The following is an 18,334-nucleotide window of genomic DNA, read 5'->3' as shown; positions in this document are numbered from 1 at the left end:
AACATATTTCGACTTCGTCGAGATTTGGATTTGAGTCGCATCAATGCGCACCCGATTTTTGAGAATGTTATTTAATTAAACTATGCCTAAAGATACTAACGTAGTGTTACTTTGGGGAAAAGCCATGAAGTTCGCTAAACGGCCATCCCAAATTCTAATTATTTAGATAATTATTTACTGAGAGCCCCATATTTATTTATTTTTGCGCGACGAGGCTCGTCTCCATTTGCAAACCTCTTTTATATCATTACTTATTTTATAAGAATTACGATGTCGCGAAAACGCGTTTCGAACCACGTCGCAATCAATGCACCCGCGCTTATCGACACATTTCGGCTTCACCGAGATTTGGATTTGGGTCGTATCAATGCGCACCCGAGTTTAAGAATGTTTATTCAATCAAATCGAACTCAAAGATTCTGATGTAATATGATTTTAAAGAGGACCATGGAATTTGCTAAATGGCCCTCCCAATTTATAAAATTAATACAAAATTTGAGGGCCCATAATTTTTCATTTTACTGGGCGAGGCTCGTCTCAGTATTTTATTAAAAGGTCCATCCTAAAGTAAACTTTGATTTTCTATTTTTATTTGTCTCTAATAATACAATAATAGTCCTAATGAATTTGTTACCGGATCAAAGGACAATTTGGCACCATGGTTTCGTCTCTTTCAATAATGAGGGAGAAATAACGTTCTGCTTTCTATGACAGGAACTACAACTTAATTTCAACTATTAAAAGCATCCTAATATAGATTGAGCAAAGACATACCAATCAGTAACGAAAAGAGCAAAAGAAACAAAGTAAAATAGCAACAAATTCTCATGCGCACATTGAAAACCAAGCTCCGTGGGAATTACAGTGAACTCAAATGAAGCTACCAGTAAACAACTTTGAATACACTATCATGGGATAGCAAATTTTATAACTGAAGCTTTCAAATAAATTAGATAAAAAGGTAAATAAAACCGAGGAAATAATGCACTTGAAATGAATATTTCAACTTCTCAAATGTTCGACAGTTGCAAGAGCCAAAGGAACAGTGGCTGTAATGGCACTCGGATCAAACATCAACTTGGACGGAGCTGGACCTCACATGTACTCAAAACGTTAGAACCGGTGACCGAATTCAAACCGGAAACCAACCAAACGGCACCTCAACGCAGGACTGAAACGGAGTCTCCTTAGATAACGACCATCGACAAACTAAAAGCTCGACGGAAAGCTCAAACTCATTCAGTCATCAATTCAAACGTCGCTAATCGATATTAATAGCGACGAAGCATAGACAAACCAAAACTAACAATCGACCCACCGAGCATAAAAATCGACAATTCAGAGAATCTAAAATTCAAGCTTCATTCAACTAAAATTTTCAGCAATTACACAGTCATAATGGAGTGCCAAACGATGAAATTTCAACTTGAACCGGAATCGCAACCTCGAATCGGAACCACGATTCAGACTTTGAAACTCGCCGGAAACGCGACAAAGTTCAACGACGGACCTCGCATCGCAACCTCAGATTCACAAACGGACAGCTTGAACAAACCTAAACCGAGGCTACTGTTCCATTGATTTTTAGAATGTCACTCGCCACCTCCCTCTTTCTCCCGATCTCCCACTGTCACTGTATGTGTGTATGGTGATGTGCGTCGACGGGGGAAGGGGCTGCTATGGTGGTGGTTTCAGTTCGTTGGGGAGAGGGGTGCGGATGAAGATGGAAATGAGGTGATGGCTGGTTCTCGACGTCCGTCGAAGAAGATGACGACGTCAAGGGGTATTGTTTGCGTGTTGTGCAACCTGTTATAGCTGCTGCTTCTATATGCTTCTTAAACGAAGAAGGAAAACTCCTTCATGCGCAGCAGCTTCTGTTTTTTCCCCGTTTCCCTCCCTTTTCCGGCGAAGTCAGGGAGGGTCGTTCTTAGAGGTAAGGTCGTTTGGGTTCAGGGAGGTAGTGGGGTGCGAAGAAGACGATCCGGGTGGGGGTGGGGTTGTTTTTTCGCGCAGCTTTGCTGCTTTCAGCTTCTTCCTCGTTCGTTTTTTTTTGCGCAACCTTCTGCGTTTTTTCCCAGCTCGTTTTCCCTCCTTGTTTAGTCTTTTAGCTTGTTTTATAGTGTAGAGTTTAGGGTTTTTGGGTAGGGTTTTTAGGCTAAGGGGTATGGGCCTAGGATTTATGGGCTTGGCAATTGTGGGCTAGGTCCAAAATTAGGCCTAAAGCTGGGTTGCTCGAGCCCAAGCTCTATTCTTTTGCCGCGAATGAGATTAAAAATACGCGCCCATTTATTAATTAGTCCTACTATTAAAATAATTATTAAAACAAAACTGACCATTAAAACAAATCTATTTTTTGTATTTCCAAAAATTATATTAAAAATTAAAATACGATACTATTTTATATATTTTTAGATTAAGAATGACTACAAATATTAATGAACTTATTATTATATTATTATTATTTTTGTTGTTGTAATTTTTGTTTTCTTGTACTAAAATAAAGTGAAAGAGTCAAAATTACTTAAAATATCTATATTATGCCTAAATTAAATATTTTACGCTAATATATAAAAGATCTTGGGGAGGGTCAAAAATCACATGTCTACAGCTGCCCCTCTTTGACTGGAAACGTACAGAGTTTTCAGACAAAGACTGACTAGACAGGTTTTTGACCCGACCCTTATTTGGAGAGACTAAGACTAAGAGAGAAGGGAGTGTGAACCGAGCTCTGGCATTTGAGCTGCCTACATATCCTTGGCTATAAAGGAATCAGGCCACGTGTAGTTCAAAAATGAGTGAGATGACGGAGTATGCCGAGGTGGAGATCCGGTCGAGGTGCCGTTCCGTCGAGGTTCCGATCTGCGGTTCCTGTTATTACATCAAAAATCAAAAGATGAAAAATACTAGCTAAGCCTATCGACCATGAGCTACAAGATTCCTATCTATAAATCTTCTGAAGCTTGATCTTGAGTCTTGAATGGTTCTTCATACAGACTTTATATTTGAACCTTGACACTTGTTAGCTGCAGATGCTAGCTCGTTCTTCTATAGCTTCTCGGTCAGGACCGGACATGTAGTGCTTGTGACCTCGGCCATGTCTTGAGCAGCTCACATCCTTCATCAACTTCTGAATTGCATTTTGAATTGAATTCCCTTTTTTTAGGTGGGCGCCTGACTGCTGAACTTGAAATTGAATGTATTCCTCTATTATCCAGGCGGGCTCCTGACTCTATTATACAGGCGGGCTCCTGATTTCCGAAACTTGCATTGTATGTATCTATTCTCTAGGCGGACTCCTGACTTCTGAAATTTGAAATGTATTCCTCTATTATCCAGGCGGGCTCCTGATTTCCGAAACTTGAATTGTATACCTCTGTTCTTCAGGCGGGTTCCTGACTTCAAAAAGACAAAGAAATCAATTGAGAACTAAAAATTTGAATTGTATCACCTCTGTTCTTCAGGCGGGCTCCTGATTGCTGAAACTTGAATTGTATGTCTCTATTCTCCAGGCGAACTCCTGACTTCCGAAACTTGAAATTGAATGTATCACCTCTGTTATTCAGGCGGGCTCCTGACTACTGAACTTGAACTGAATGTATTCCTCTATTATCCAGGCGGGCTCCTGACTTCACAAAATAGACAAAATAAAGAAAACTTTCTGCCCCAATTTGGAAAACTGGTTGTTTGTTACCACATACTAATAAGAACTAAAACTTGAATGGTGATAAGACTAAAATGCAACTTTTTTTTACAAATTTAAAGACCGCAATGTATCTTAAAATTTAAACTTTATCTTAGGTGTAAAATTCATCAGACTAAGATTTTCATCTTAGGAGAAAGATTCAACAGACTAAGATTTTTATCTTTATCTTAGGTGAAAAATTCATCAGACTAAGATTTTCATCTTAGGAGAAAGATTCAACAGACTAAGATTTTTATCTTTATCTTAGGTGAAAAAATTCATCAGACTAAGATTTTCGTCTTAGGAGAAAGATTCAACAGACTAAGATTTTTATCTTTATCTTAGGTGAAAAATTCATCAGACTAAGATTTTCGTCTTAGGAGAAAGATTCAACAGACTAAGATTTTTATCTTTATCTTAGGTGAAAAATTCATCAGACTAAGATTTTCATCTTAGGAGAAAGATTCAACAGACTAAGATTGTGACTCTAGGAGATAATTCATCAGACTAGGTCCATTTTTGTGTGATTCCGACTTTCTTAATTTTCCAAATTCCAACTTCCTTTCTTTTCAAATTCGGCCTTCCTTTCTTGTTCCCAAATTATGCCTTCCTTTCTATCTCCTTAAATTCTGCCTTCAACTTTTCCCAAATTATGCCTTCCCTTCGTTTTTCCAACTTCTGCCTTTATCTTAGGTGAAAGATTCATCGGACTAAGATTTTTTATCTTAGGTGAAAAATTCAACAGACTAAGATTTCTTTATCTTAGGTGAAAGATTCAACAGACTAAGATTTCATTATCTTAGGTGAAAAATTCATCAGACTAAGATTTCTTTTAACAATTTTCCTTCAAAATTTGCTTTATCTACCCACTAACTTGAATTATCTTCTTTCAGAACTGCTTTCCTAAAAACTAGTGTTATCCCCCTTCATGTTCTTCAGATGGGTACCCGAAAAAACTTTCAACACGACAGAAAATTTTCTGCCCCAGTTTGGTAATCTTCCTGTAGCATATCTTTATGCTATCAATATCATTTCCATGCCCCTGTTTTAAATCAAAGAAAATTTTGTCAGTTTAAAAGTGCGGTGGTTGGTTGTGGTACTTCCGCTGGAATGGCTTTCCGTTTCTCCTTTCCATGTTTTGCGTCGTCCGACCATCTTTGAAACTTGGCTGATAACTTCCGCCCTTCTTGACGACTATCTCTCAATTATTACTTCTAGTCTTCTTATCTGTCCCCCATATGTTTACTGTGAAAATTGATTCTTCTTGAAGGTCTTGCATGTTTACTGATTAACTGCTTCCCCGTCATCTGTGTCACTGAAATACCCTTTTTCCCCGTTCAATCCCAATACCCTTTATCTGTTGCATTATTCCTGAACCGACATCTACCAAACTTTTTGTTTCATAAGGATCCCAAAGTATGTGGATTATTACCAGCTCAGTGCTCTTGTTATTTTTCCTAACTTGTGACCCCATTTTGTGCCATTGGAAAGCTGGTGGCCAATTTGAAGTCACTCCACACTTGTTACGACCAAAAGACTCAGAAAGGGAACATAAACAAAACAAAAGGAACAGAGTAAAGGACAAATAGAAAGAGATGATTCCTAACAAGAAAACTACACAGTAGAAACCTATCGGATGTGGATACCGACTCTAATAACCTTGACATGCACCTGCGACCTATTCTGTTAAGCAAATCTGATGTTCAGCTCTTGTTGTTCCTTTTTGCCGTGAAACTGGGCTTCATTGCTCCGCTTATCCAATTTGATTCGCAATTCTTTATTCGGCTTGTAGTGCCCCAAAGGGTTTTCACCATCAAACCTCTTTCATTTCGTTCTTTCTCTCAACTTACTATCGCCTCAAGGTGCCCGTGAAGGTTTTCACCAATAAGACTCTCTCATTTTTTATTTCTCTCAGTTTTCATCACCTTGCGATACCCATGAGGATTTTTATCAATAAGATTCTCTCATTTTCATTTTCCTTGTTTGGACCGGAGTGTTGCCCCTAACATGAATTACCTTACCTGCTTGACTTGGCATTTCTCAAAGACTGATCAGAAGGTCTTTCTTTGGACCGTAATGTAGGCTTTCGGATGGGTTAGAAAGAAAGGGTATAAAAGGCTCAAAACAATTTCAAAATGGGTTAAAATTACAACTTTCGGAATCCAACTTCTCACAACAACCACAATTTCTGCCCCAGTGTCTTGCTTGGGGACTTTTGGATTTTTGTTTTGGTATGACTGAACCTCATAGAATCTGCCTACGTACCCTTTCGGGATCAAGTCAAACGTAGTTCACATCATAGAAACTACGTTGTTGCGATTTTCTTTCTTTCTCTTTCTTTTTCTTTTTTTCTTTTTCTTTTGTTTTCTTTTTCCTTTCTTTTCTTCATTTTCTTTTTCTTTCTTCTCTTTCTTTCTTTTCTTTTCTTTTCTTTTCTTCCCCTTTTCTTTTCCTTTCTTCATTTCTTTCTTTCTTTCTCCTTTTCCTTTCTTCCTTTTCCTTTTTTTTTTCTTTTTCCTTCTTTTTCCATTTGCGTATCTCCGGTACTTGCATTTCTTTAATTGTGTCGTTGATTCCGAAAGAGGGGTGTGAAAGAAAACAAATAAGGCTCAAAGAGGTTGACAAAAGGGTAACGTGTTTAGATAGCAAAACAAAACGCCTTCGTCATTTCAAACTTCAAAATATGCCACATACAAACAAGTACAATCAGAATAAAGAAACCATACACATCATCTCTTGACCGCATCGGAATTGATGGCCATTTCCACACATTTTCCTTCTACATCTGTCAGATATAATGTGCCATTCGACAATACTCTTACTCTTATTACCACGACCGACCCCCTGTCAATTTGGCCAACTTGCTTTTATGGGGATTTTTATGTTTTACTTGCCCCAGTTTCACATGGTCCGGGCGTCAAACAATCTCAAAATGTCCCAATCTGTTCTCATTTCCTCAAGTGTCCTTATCATTTCAAAATGGTCTCATTGCTTCGCAACTTTTGAAGATCAGACTGAGAATTATGCGTGCATGTCATGTCACTCTAACCGGAAAAAGGCAAAACAAAAAGTTAGAAAAGAACTAAACAAAGAAAATGTCTGGGAGTAACAACAGATCGGAATTTGCATTAGACAAACGATGAAATAGTTCGAATAACAAAACAACAAACAAAACAAACTGGATTGCAACCCTAGAATGAACTGAAACAAACCTAGACAACCCTAGACAAACCACTACGACTAAAACAAGCTAGACAAAATGAAAGGATAGGAGGGTTTGAACACAAGACAATATCCGGATTACAACCCTGCAAATAATCCAGACAACAGAAATGACAGCCAAATAGACCACCAAAGCTCCTCCCCAGCTGACTTAGGAATGGAGTGTCTTTCCAATTACAAGCACGGAATCTTAGCCACTAAGCTTCGCATCCATATTGCCATGACCACTATCTGCTTCAGTATCTTCAACTTCAGTCAACAAGTTCCCAAGAGTATTCTCATACCCCATGTCACCGGGCATCATCCCCACCAAGTGTGCCTCTTTATGTAAGGGATGCAACGTGATATTCTGGGCACCACTGTCTTTAATCAAATTTTCCTGGATCATCCTTTCTATTTCTCTTTTCAAATCCCGACAATTTTCCACATTGTGCCCTAGAGAATTGGAGTGGTATTCACACCTTTTAGACGAGTCAAAGCTTCTCGCACGTCGGTCTACCTGATTTGGAGGAATGGGTGCAATCATGTCATGTTGTTTTAACTTCTCAAATAAGCTTGCATAGGACTCTCCTATTGGTGTAAAACTATCTTTCAAATTTTGTTCCCTTTTATACCCCTGGCTTGGATGTGGGTTACAAGGTAATTGAAAATTTTGCGGAGGCTGGTAGAGATTTTGTGATACTCGTGTTCGCTTTCTTGGGTGATTTGGTGGCGAGAATGATGGGTTCGGAGGTGGATAGTAATGCTTAGGGGGGTCATGGAAAACCTGATGAGGCTGCACATACCTTCGAGATGTTCTCCTAGGACCTCTTCTCGACCCTAATATCACCATGATTTCTTCATCCCTCTCATTCGTGTTACCAGATTCAATTTGAATAGCTTGAGCTGCAGCTTTGAGAGCTGTTTGACTTATGATTCTGCCTGTCTTAAGACTGTTCTCCACTATTTCTCCCATTTTGATTGCTTCCGGGAAGGATTTACCCACTGCGGATGTCATGTATTGAAAATAATCTGGCTCTTGAGCCTATAGAAAGACAGTGATTAACTCGTGGTCATCGATGGGTGGCTTAGCTCTAGCTGCATGCTCTCTCCATTTGATGGCATATTCCCTGAAACTTTCAGTTGGTTTCTTTTTTAGGTTAGAAAGGGAAATGTGGTCTGGGGCGATGTCGATGTTGTATTGAAATTTTGACAAAGGCCCGTGCCATGTCATCCTAGACGTACCAACAAGATGTGTCTTGATCCAAAAACCATTCAGATGCTACTCCCGTGAGTCTTTCCCCAAAATAAGCTATAAGCAATTCTTCATTTCTTCCCACACCTCTCAATCGGTTGCAATACCTTTTCAGGTGGGCTATGAGGTCTCCATGTCCATTGTACTTTTCAAATTTGGGGATCTTGAAGCCAGGCGTCAAGTGGACATCGGGGAACATGCATAGATCTCTGAAGGCAACACTCTTTTGTCCTGCCATTGCTTTCGTGTTTTTCAACCGTTGTTCTAATCTTTTCACTCTTTGAGTTATTTCTTCCTGTACTTTCTTTCGGGCAGGCTTCTCGATGTTTATAGGAAGCTCAAACGAATACGAGTGGTACTCGGGATAGTGGTACTGTTCTTGCTGTGTAGCAAATTGTGACTCGTGACAAGGCTGTCCTTGGCCATTGGCCCAGGCTTGGCGCATTTTGGTCATTTGTTGTTTCAGTGTTCTATTTTCCTCAACCACAGTAGACCCTTGTTGAACCCTCTGACCCTGAGTCTCTTGAGCACTCGTAACAGCTTCGATGTCAGTTATCATTTTTCCTCAGATCTTGTGTTTCCAGCTTACCACAAACCAACCACCTCAACTTTCTTCACAATTCAAAACAAAACATGTTAGAATGGATTGAGTCGGTCCCCATTATTAACAACATCTTTTCCATTTTTTTTTCAATTCTTCTTTCCATTTTTCAATCAATTTTTTTTGCGTGCGGTCGAATCTTATGGAGATTGCCTACGTATCATGACCCCGCATGAATCAGACCGTGCGTAGTTCTTGCAAATAAAAGGTAAACGACAATAATTTTTTTTTGGAATTTTCCATTTTCATAATAACAACAAAACTGACCAACTTAATGATGAAATACAGACTCGAAAATCAAACGACCCATATACTCTAATCAAAAGAAATACAAACCCCAAAAATGACAGATTCCTTCCCCTATATGCCAATTTTGACCCAAAATCTGAACGATATTCACTTGACCACTGACTCTTTTTCTTGTTTTTCCAAATTAAATTAAACGACCCGGTATTGCAAACACGGCCTTCCAGCGCCTTGGGGACGAAGATTTTAAGGCTGTGAGGGTCAGAATCAAAATATGACCAAAGGTGGCTGTTTGCGCAAAGTCAGCCTTCCGGCGCCCCGTTTGGGAACATTTGGCTATTTTTGACAAAAACGGCATCACCTGGTTTATTTATGACAAAAATTAAAATTTTGATATTTTTTGGGCTATTTTTGTAAAGTGGAGGTTGGACCCGATGAGGGTTGCCTACGTATCTCACGCCCTGTGAGAATCAAACCATGCGTAGTTCGGGCAAATTAACCGAACTATTTTAAAATATGATTTCTATTTTTCCCTGGCAAGACAACCTATTTTCCTTTTCTGCTTTTTGAAAACAAGACAAAATGAAGATTTTTCCATTTTCAACAACCAATAACACAATCTATTTTTCCAAATTAAACTAAAAGACTTCTTTTCTTTTTTCTATATATTTTTTTTAGTAAAACAAAATAAAACACATTTTTTTTTTCAAAATTTCGGCAGAGTTTCGCCAGTAATTGGTCATTGACTTTCCTAAAATAATCAATTAACTCCCTAACTGATATTTTATTTTTCACTCTTTCCTCTTTTTTTTTAAATTTTCCAACATTCCCGAGATTTAAAAACCGGTCAACATGCAAGTTCGAAGCAAATATATGTACAGAGCGAGTAGGATGCATCAGAATGATCTTTTCATTTCAGGTTGCTAGCCCTAGACGGACCCAACACCTGTGTTGAGTCCCCTAAGTCAAATGCAACGTGATGCAAATAAGCGTTCCTACTAGGGATCCGGCATGAAGTCACGTTATTCTATATTCAAAACCTGAGTCAGTGTACTAGACTGTGTACCCGAGCGGACAACTCGAGTCGAGGAGGGGGCAACTTACCGGGAACCAAAAGGCCATCCGGCTTCGTAACTTATCCGACCTCTTTCTTATTTCAGGGTATGACACTAACAGAATAAGGAGTCTCAACCAGTGAGCACATCCCCGGAGGTGAAGAGAGAAGGGTGTCGGCACAATTTATATACAGTTCAGATAAAATCAAAGCGGTAACATTTAGCACATTCAGCACAAAACATGTAGGAAAATCAGATACAATTAAATACAACAATTTATCTAAGCTTGAATTCTGAACCCTGAACCAGAGATTCTGGGTTCGGTCCCCAGCAGAGTCGCCAGAGCTGTCACACCTCCTTTTTAACTACCTACACCCCGCAAGGGGCGTAAATGAGTTTTTCCATTTAAAGGACAATCAGAACGGGATTTAATTATTAATTATTCAGAGTCGCCACTTGGGATATTAATGGTGTCCCAAGTCACCGGTTGCATCCCGAACCGAGGAAATTCATGACTCTGTTAACATTCTGCGAACCAGAAATCCGAGTAAGGAATTCTGTTAACCCGGGAGAAGGTGTTAGGCATTCCCGAGCTCCGTGGTTTTAGCACGGTCGCTTAACTGTTGTATTTGATTTTTATCTGATTTTTAATACATGCTAGCTCATGTGCCTTTTATTCATTTTACACCGCTTTTATTATAATTATTGCGACGTCATGAAAACGCGTTTCGAACCACGTCGCAATCAATGCACCCGTAGTTATCAACATATTTCGACTTCGTCGAGATTTGGATTTGAGTCGCATCAATGCGCACCCGATTTTTGAGAAGGTTATTTAATTAAACTGTGCCTAAAGATACTAACGTAGTGTTACTTTGGGGAAAAGCCATGAAGTTCGCTAAACGGCCATCCCAAATTTTAATTATTTAGATAATTATTTACTGAGAGCCCCATATTTATTTATTTTTGCGCGACGAGGCTCGTCTCCATTTGCAAACCTCTTTTATATCATTACTTATTTTATAAGAATTACGATGTCGCGAAAACGCGTTTCGAACCACGTCGCAATCAATGCACCCGCGGTTATCGACACATTTCGGCTTCACCGAGATTTGGATTTGGGTCGCATCAATGCGCACCCGAGTTTAAGAATGTTTATTAAATCGAACTCAAAGATTCTGATGTAATATGATTTTAAAGAAGACCATGGAATTTGCTAAATGGCCCTCCCAATTTCTAAAATTAATACAAAATTTGAGGGCCCGTAATTTTGCATTTTACTAGGCGAGGCTCGTCTCAGTATTTTATTAAAAGGTCCATCCTAAAGTAAACTATGATTTTCTATTTTTTATTTGTCTCTAATAATACAATAATAGTCCTAATGAATTTGTTACCGGATCAAAGGACAATTTGGCACCATGGTTTCGTCTCTTTCAATAATGAGGGAGAAATAACGTTCTGCTTTCTATGACAGGAACTACAACTTAATTTCAACTATTAAAACCATCCTAATACAGATTGAGCAAAGACCAAGCTCCGTGGGAATTACAGTGAACTCAAATGAAGCTACCAGTAAACAACTTTGAATACACTATCATGGGATAGCAAATTTTATAACTGAAGGTTTCAAATAAATTAGATAAAAAGGTAAATAAAACCGAGGAAATAATGCACTTGAAATGAATATTTCAACTTCTCAAATGTTTGACAGTTGCAAGAGCCAAAGGAACAGTGGCTGTAATGGCACTCGAATCAAACATCAACTTGGACGGAGCTGGACCTCACATGTACTCAAAACGTTAGAACCGGTGACCGAATTCAAACCGGAAACCAACCAAACGGCACCTCAACGCAGGACTGAAACGGAGTCTCCTTAGACAACGACCATCGACAAACTAAAAGCTCGACGGAAAGCTCAAACTCATTCAGTCATCAATTCAAACGTCGCTAATCGATATTAATAGCGACGAAGCATAGACAAACCAAAACTAACAATCGACCCGCCGAGCATAAAAATCGACAATTCAGAGAATCTGAAATTCAAGCTTCATTCAACTAAAATTTTCAGCAATTACACAGTCATAATGGAGTGCCAAACGATGAAATTTCAACTTGAACCGGAATCGCAACCTCGAATCGGAACCACGATTCAGACTTTGAAACTCGCCGGAAATGCGACAAAGTTCAACGACGGACCTCGCATCGCAACCTCAGATTCACAAACGGACAGCTTGAACAAACCTAAACCGAGGCTACTGTTCCATTGATTTTTAGAATGTCACTCGCCACCTCCCTTTTTCTCCCGATCTCCCACTGTCACTGTATGTGTGTATGGTGATGTGCGTCGACAGGGGAAGGGGCTGCTATGGTGGTGGTTTCAGTTCGTTGGGGAGAGGGGTGCGGATGAAGATGGAAATGAGGTGATGGCTGGTTCTCGACGTCCGTCGAAGAATATGACGACGTCAAGGGGTATTGTTTGCGTGTTGTGCAACCTGTTATAGCTGCTGCTTCTATATGCTTCTTAAACGAAGAAGGAAAACTCCTTCATACGCAACAGCTTCTGCTTTTTCCCCGTTTCCCTCCCTTTTCCGGCGAAGTCAGGGAGGGTCGTTCTTAGAGGTAAGGTCGTTTGGGTTCAGGGAGGTGGTGGGGTGCGAAGAAGACGATCCGGGTGGGGGTGGGGTTGTTTTTTCGCGCAGCTTTGCTGCTTTCAGCTTCTTCCTCGTTCGTTTTTTTTGCGCAGCCTTCTGCGTTTTTTCCCATCTCGTTTTCCCTCCTTGTTTAGTCTTTTAGCTTGTTTTATAGTGTAGAGTTTACGGTTTTTAGGCTAAGGGGTATGGGCCTAGGATTTATGGGCTTGGCAATTGTGGGCTAGGTCCAAAATTAGGCCTAAAGCTGGGTTGCTCGAGCCCAAGCTCTATTCTTTTGCCGCGAATGAGATTAAAAATACGCGCCCATTTATTAATTAGTCCTACTATTAAAATAATTATTAAAACAAAACTGACCATTAAAACAAATCTATTTTTTGTATTTCCAAACATTATATTAAAAATAAAAATACGATACTATTTTATATATTTTTAGATTAAGAATGACTACAAATATTAATGAACTTATTATTATATTATTATTATTTTTGTTGTTGTAATTTTTGTTTTCTTGTACTAAAATAAAGTGAAAGAGTCAAAATTACTTAAAATATCTATATTATGCCTAAATTAAATATTTTACGCTAATATATAAAAGATCACATGTCTATAAAGATCACAACAGGTGGTACATATGGGACGATTTGGCCCAAGCCTTCGCCTGTCATTTTCAGTACTACCTCAAAATTATCCCAGATCGTCTGTCGTTGACAAAGCTGGAAAAGAAACCTGGTGAGAGCTTCAGGGAATAGGGATTTCGCTGGAGAGAGCAAGCAGTGAGGGTTGACCCTCCGATGAAAGAAAGCGAGATGGTTGATTATTTCTTGCAGGCCTTAGAACCCACTTATTTTGGTCACTTGGTGTCAGCAGTAGGTAAGTCCTTTAATGAAGTCGTGAAAATGGGAGGCATGGTTGAAGAGGGACTCAAGTCCAACAAGATCATGAGTTATTCAGCTATCAAGGCAACCACTCAGGCCATTCAAAACGGTACCGGGGGTGTGCTCGGGAAGAAGAAGAAGGAGGATGTTGCGACAATTGAGTCGGGAGCTTGGGTTGGATCTAGGAACCTTCCCCGTTACTACAACCAGCCACGACCCTTTCTCCAAACTTACCCCCACACTCCATATAACCCAGTACAACACTATTACCCACCGTTAGATCCCCATTTTTCTGTCCATCACGCACAAACCTATACCCAGCCACCCGTTCACTCGCAATGGCGTGCGCCAGCTGCACAAAACCCATACCAAGCTCCACAAAATAACTACCCACTCCCAAAAGCTCACAGAAATCCTCCTGGAACGGGTTTTCGACCCAACCAAGCCTTTAAGAATAAAAGGTTGCAGAAGCAAAAGACTTTCACTCCATTGGGAGAATCGTATGCTAGCCTATTCCACAGACTAAGATAGTTGGGTATGTTAAATCCGATCGAGGCTAAATTGCCGAACCCCCCTCCCAAAAATCTTGACCGCTCGGTGAGTTGTGAGTATTGTTCAGGGGCCCTGGGACATGACACAGAGAAATGCTGGAAATTGAAAATAGCCATTCAAGAACTCATTGACACCAATCGGATTGAGGTCCAAGCTCTAGAGGCGCCCAATATCAATCAGAATTCCTTGCCAGCCCATCATGAAACAAATATGATTGAGATAGTGCATAGGGGAGGGGAGCCTAAGAAGCCTTCGCAAACCGTCATGATGATTGGGGCTAGTGAAGCCAGGCCATTTGAAAAGTCAACAAGTGAGAAGTATGTGATCAAGTTGAACAGGACAAATACTGAACCATCTGTGGAGGTCAAGAAGGGGTCCTCAAGTGATGTTGCAGGAAAACATGAAAAAGCAAAAGTGGTTGTGCCAGGAGTGACGAATAAACATGTGGTAATTGTGAAGGGCGCCCCCACAGATCCTATCATTATCAAACCGGTAACTCAATTAACAATAGTTAACAGCAAGGCAGTCCCATGGAATTATGAACGAATGACAGTTATTTACAAGGGGAAAGAGGTTAGAGAAGAAGTGTGTGAGACTCATGGTTTGACTCGATCGGGGAGATGCTTTTCCCCCGAAGAGTTGAGAAAAGCTAAGACCTCAAAAGATAATCTAGTGTTGGTGAAGAAAGCGGTGACTGAGGAGGAAGCAGAAGAATTTCTGAGAAAAATGAAAGTGCAAGACAATTCCATTGTGGAGCAGTTAAGGAAGACACCAGCTCAGCTCTCGCTCTTGTCATTATTGATCCATTCAGGCGAGCACCGCCGGGCTTTGATGAAGATCTTGAACGAGGCTCACGTTCCAGACAAAATCTCAGTAAACCACTTGGAAAAGATAGCTAACAAGATATTTGAGGTAAACAGAGACTTTTTCTGATGATGAGTTGCCCGTGGAGGGTACCGAGCACAATAAAGCCCTCTATCTGACGGTGAAATGCTAAGATTCTGTGGTTACTCGGGTACTAGTTGACAACGGGTCTAGCGCGAACATTTGTCCTCTCTCCACATTGAACAAGATGCAAGTGGATGATGAAAGAATTCACAAGAACAATATTTGCGTTCGGGGATTCGACGGTGGAGGGAAAGATTCAGTCGGGGACATAGTGCTTGAGTTCACAATAGGGCCAGTTGAATTTACCATGGAATTCCAGGTGCTCGATGTGGTTGTTTCGTACAATCTGCTGTTGGGACGACCCTGGATCCACGCGGCCAAAGCTGTCCCGTCTACTCTGCATCAAATGGTCAAGTTTGAATGGGATCGACAGGAAATTGTTGTACACGACGAAGATAATTTGTGTGTGCCCAACGGTGCCATTGTTCCGTTCATAGAGGTTGACGATGATAAAGGGCCATGGGTTTATTAGGTTTTCGACACAGTATCGGTAGAGAAAATTTCAGAAGGAAAGTGCGTTCCAACTCCAAAGATGGCTGCTGCATCAGTCATGGTAGCCGTTGAAATGTTGAAAAATGGTTTTGTACCGGGCAAGGGTTTGGGTGCATCTTTGCAAGGTATTGTGCAACCAGTTTCTCTTCCAAAGAATCTGGATACTTTTGGTCTGGGGTTCAAGCCTACCGTTGCAGACGTGAGAAGATTTAGAAAAATGAAACAGAAAGCATGGGCATTGCCAAATCCAATCCCGCGTCTCTACAGATCATTCGTCAGGCCGGGTATCAGAAATCAACTGTTGTCAAAAGTTCCTAGATCACTGATTGGTGCCAATGGAGACTTGGAGAAGTGGTTCAAAAGGTTATTCGCCGAGGTTAACATGGTTGAGGCTGGGTAAGGGTCAAGCAAGGCAGATGTGCAATTCGTGGGACCACGTGCAAAAATGAACAACTGGGAAGCTACTCCTCTTCCTATCCGGAGGGAGTCTTGGTAGTGGGTTTTGATTTTCTTTTAGTTGTCTGTATTATTCCAGGGTCTGTAATTCAGATATTATGTTCCGTCAAGTTGGATGTGTTAAAACTCTGTTATCTTTAAATTCAATGAAATGCAATTGTTCCTTTCCCTTCATTTCTTTTAATTTTATTTTTGTTTTCTTCTTTTGTACAGTTCTTTTTATGCTGATATCAATGACATGTGAGGAATCTTTGGCCCAGTTTTAAAGGCTAATCTAACTCTGAAATAATAATACAAGAAATTGATAGTGATGACGACTTAGAATTTGAGGATGATGAGGCCTATGAAAAATTAGTAAGGAACTAAGTCATTTTGAGGAAATGCCCAAACCTAATTTGAATGACACATAAGCAGTTAATCTAGGGGACCAAGAAAATATCCGTGAAACTAAAATAAGTGTCCATCTGGAACCTCAACTCAGGGAGGAGATAATTAAAGCATTGTTCAAATACAAAGATGTTTTTGCATGGTCCTATGACGACATGCCGTGCCTAAGCGCTGATTTAGTGGTTCACAAGTTGCCCACTGACCCGACATTCCCTCCTGTCAAATAGAAGCTGAGGAAGTTCAAAACAGATATGAGTGTAAAGATCAAAGAAGAGGTCACCAAGCAGTTCGATGCCAAAGTCATTCGGGTCACCCGGTATCCCACCTGGTTAACCAATGTTGTGCCTATGCCGAAGAAGGATGGCAAGATCAGGGTGTGTGTCGATTATCGGGATCTCAACAAGGCGAGTCCGAAAGACAATTTCCCATTGTCGAACATCCATATCTTGATTGATAATTGCGCCAAACATGAGATTGGTTCTTTTGTGGATTGTTACGTGGGTTATCATCAGATCTTAATGGACGAGGAAGATGCAGAAAAGACGACATTTATCATGCCGTGGGGAACGTACTGCTATCGGGTCATGCCATTTGGCTTGAAGAATGTTGGGTCAACTTACATGAGGGAGATGACAACAATATTCCATGATATGATACACCAGGAAATTGAGGTGTACGTGGATGATGTGATCGTGAAGTCTAGAAAGCAGTCTGACTATGTCAGGGATTTGAAGAAGTTCTTCTAAAGGCTTCGCAGGTACAATCTTAAGCTTAATCCTGCAAAGTGTGCTTTTGGGGTGTCGTCTGGAAAGTTGTTGGGGTTCGTAGTCAGCCGCCGAGGCATTGAACTGGATCCATCAAAAGTCAAGTCCATTCAGGAATTGCCACCTCCGAGGAATAAGACCGAGGTGATGCGTTTGTTGGGGAGATTGAATTATATCAGTAGGTTCATCGCTCAGCTCACAACAACCTGTGAGCCAATCTTCAAACTGTTAAAGAAAGACGCTGCAGTTAAGTGGACAGATGAATGTCAGGAGGCGTTTGATAAGATAAAGGGGTATTTGTCAAATCCACCTGTGTTGGTCCCGCCAGAGCCAGAGCGACCTTTGATTCTATATTTGACGGTTTTGGACAACTCATTCGACTGTGTATTGGGTCAACATGATATCACTGGTAGGAAGGAGCAGGCCATCTATTACCTCAGCAAGAAATTCACGTCGTACGAGGTTAAGTATACTCATCTTGAGAGGACATGTTGCGCCCTAACTTGGGTGTCACAGAAGCTGAAACATTATTTGTCATCTTACACTGCCTATCTCATATCTCTCTTGGATCTATTGAAGTATATCTTTCAGAAGCCTATGCCCACAGGGAGGCTTGCAAAGTGGAAGATCTTGCTCATAGAGTTTGACATTTTCTACGTGACTCGAACTGCAATAAAAGCACAGGCCTTGGCGGACCATTTGGCCGAGAACCCGATTGATGAAGATTATGAACCTTTGAAAACTTATTTCCCTGATGAAGAGGTGATGCACATTGATGAGTTGGAGCAAGTCGAGAAGCCTGGATGGAAACTTTTCTTTGATGGAGCCGCAAACATGAAGGGCGTGGGGATAGGAGTAGTACTTATTTCTGAAACAGGGCAACACTACCCTGTTACGGCTCAGCTTCGTTTTTACTGCACCAACAACATGGCTGAGTACGAGGCATGTATTTTGGGTTTGAGGTTAGCTGTGGATATGGGTGTCCAGGAAGTCTTGAGCTTGGGTAACTCGGACCTCCTAGCGCACCAAATTCAGGGAGAATGAGAAACACGGGATTTGAAACTCATACCATACAGACAATGTTTGCATGATCTTTGTCAACGGTTTCAGTCAATAGAATTCAGGCATATCCCAAGGAACCATAATGAAGTCACTGATGCTTTGGCTAC

The sequence above is a fragment of the Nicotiana tabacum genome, chromosome 11 (assembly GCF_000715075.1).
Source record: "Nicotiana tabacum cultivar K326 chromosome 11, ASM71507v2, whole genome shotgun sequence".
NCBI classification, from domain to species: domain Eukaryota; kingdom Viridiplantae; phylum Streptophyta; class Magnoliopsida; order Solanales; family Solanaceae; genus Nicotiana; species Nicotiana tabacum.
The sequence above is the reverse complement of the archived record's forward strand: the minus strand, read 5'-3'. Positions refer to the sequence as shown.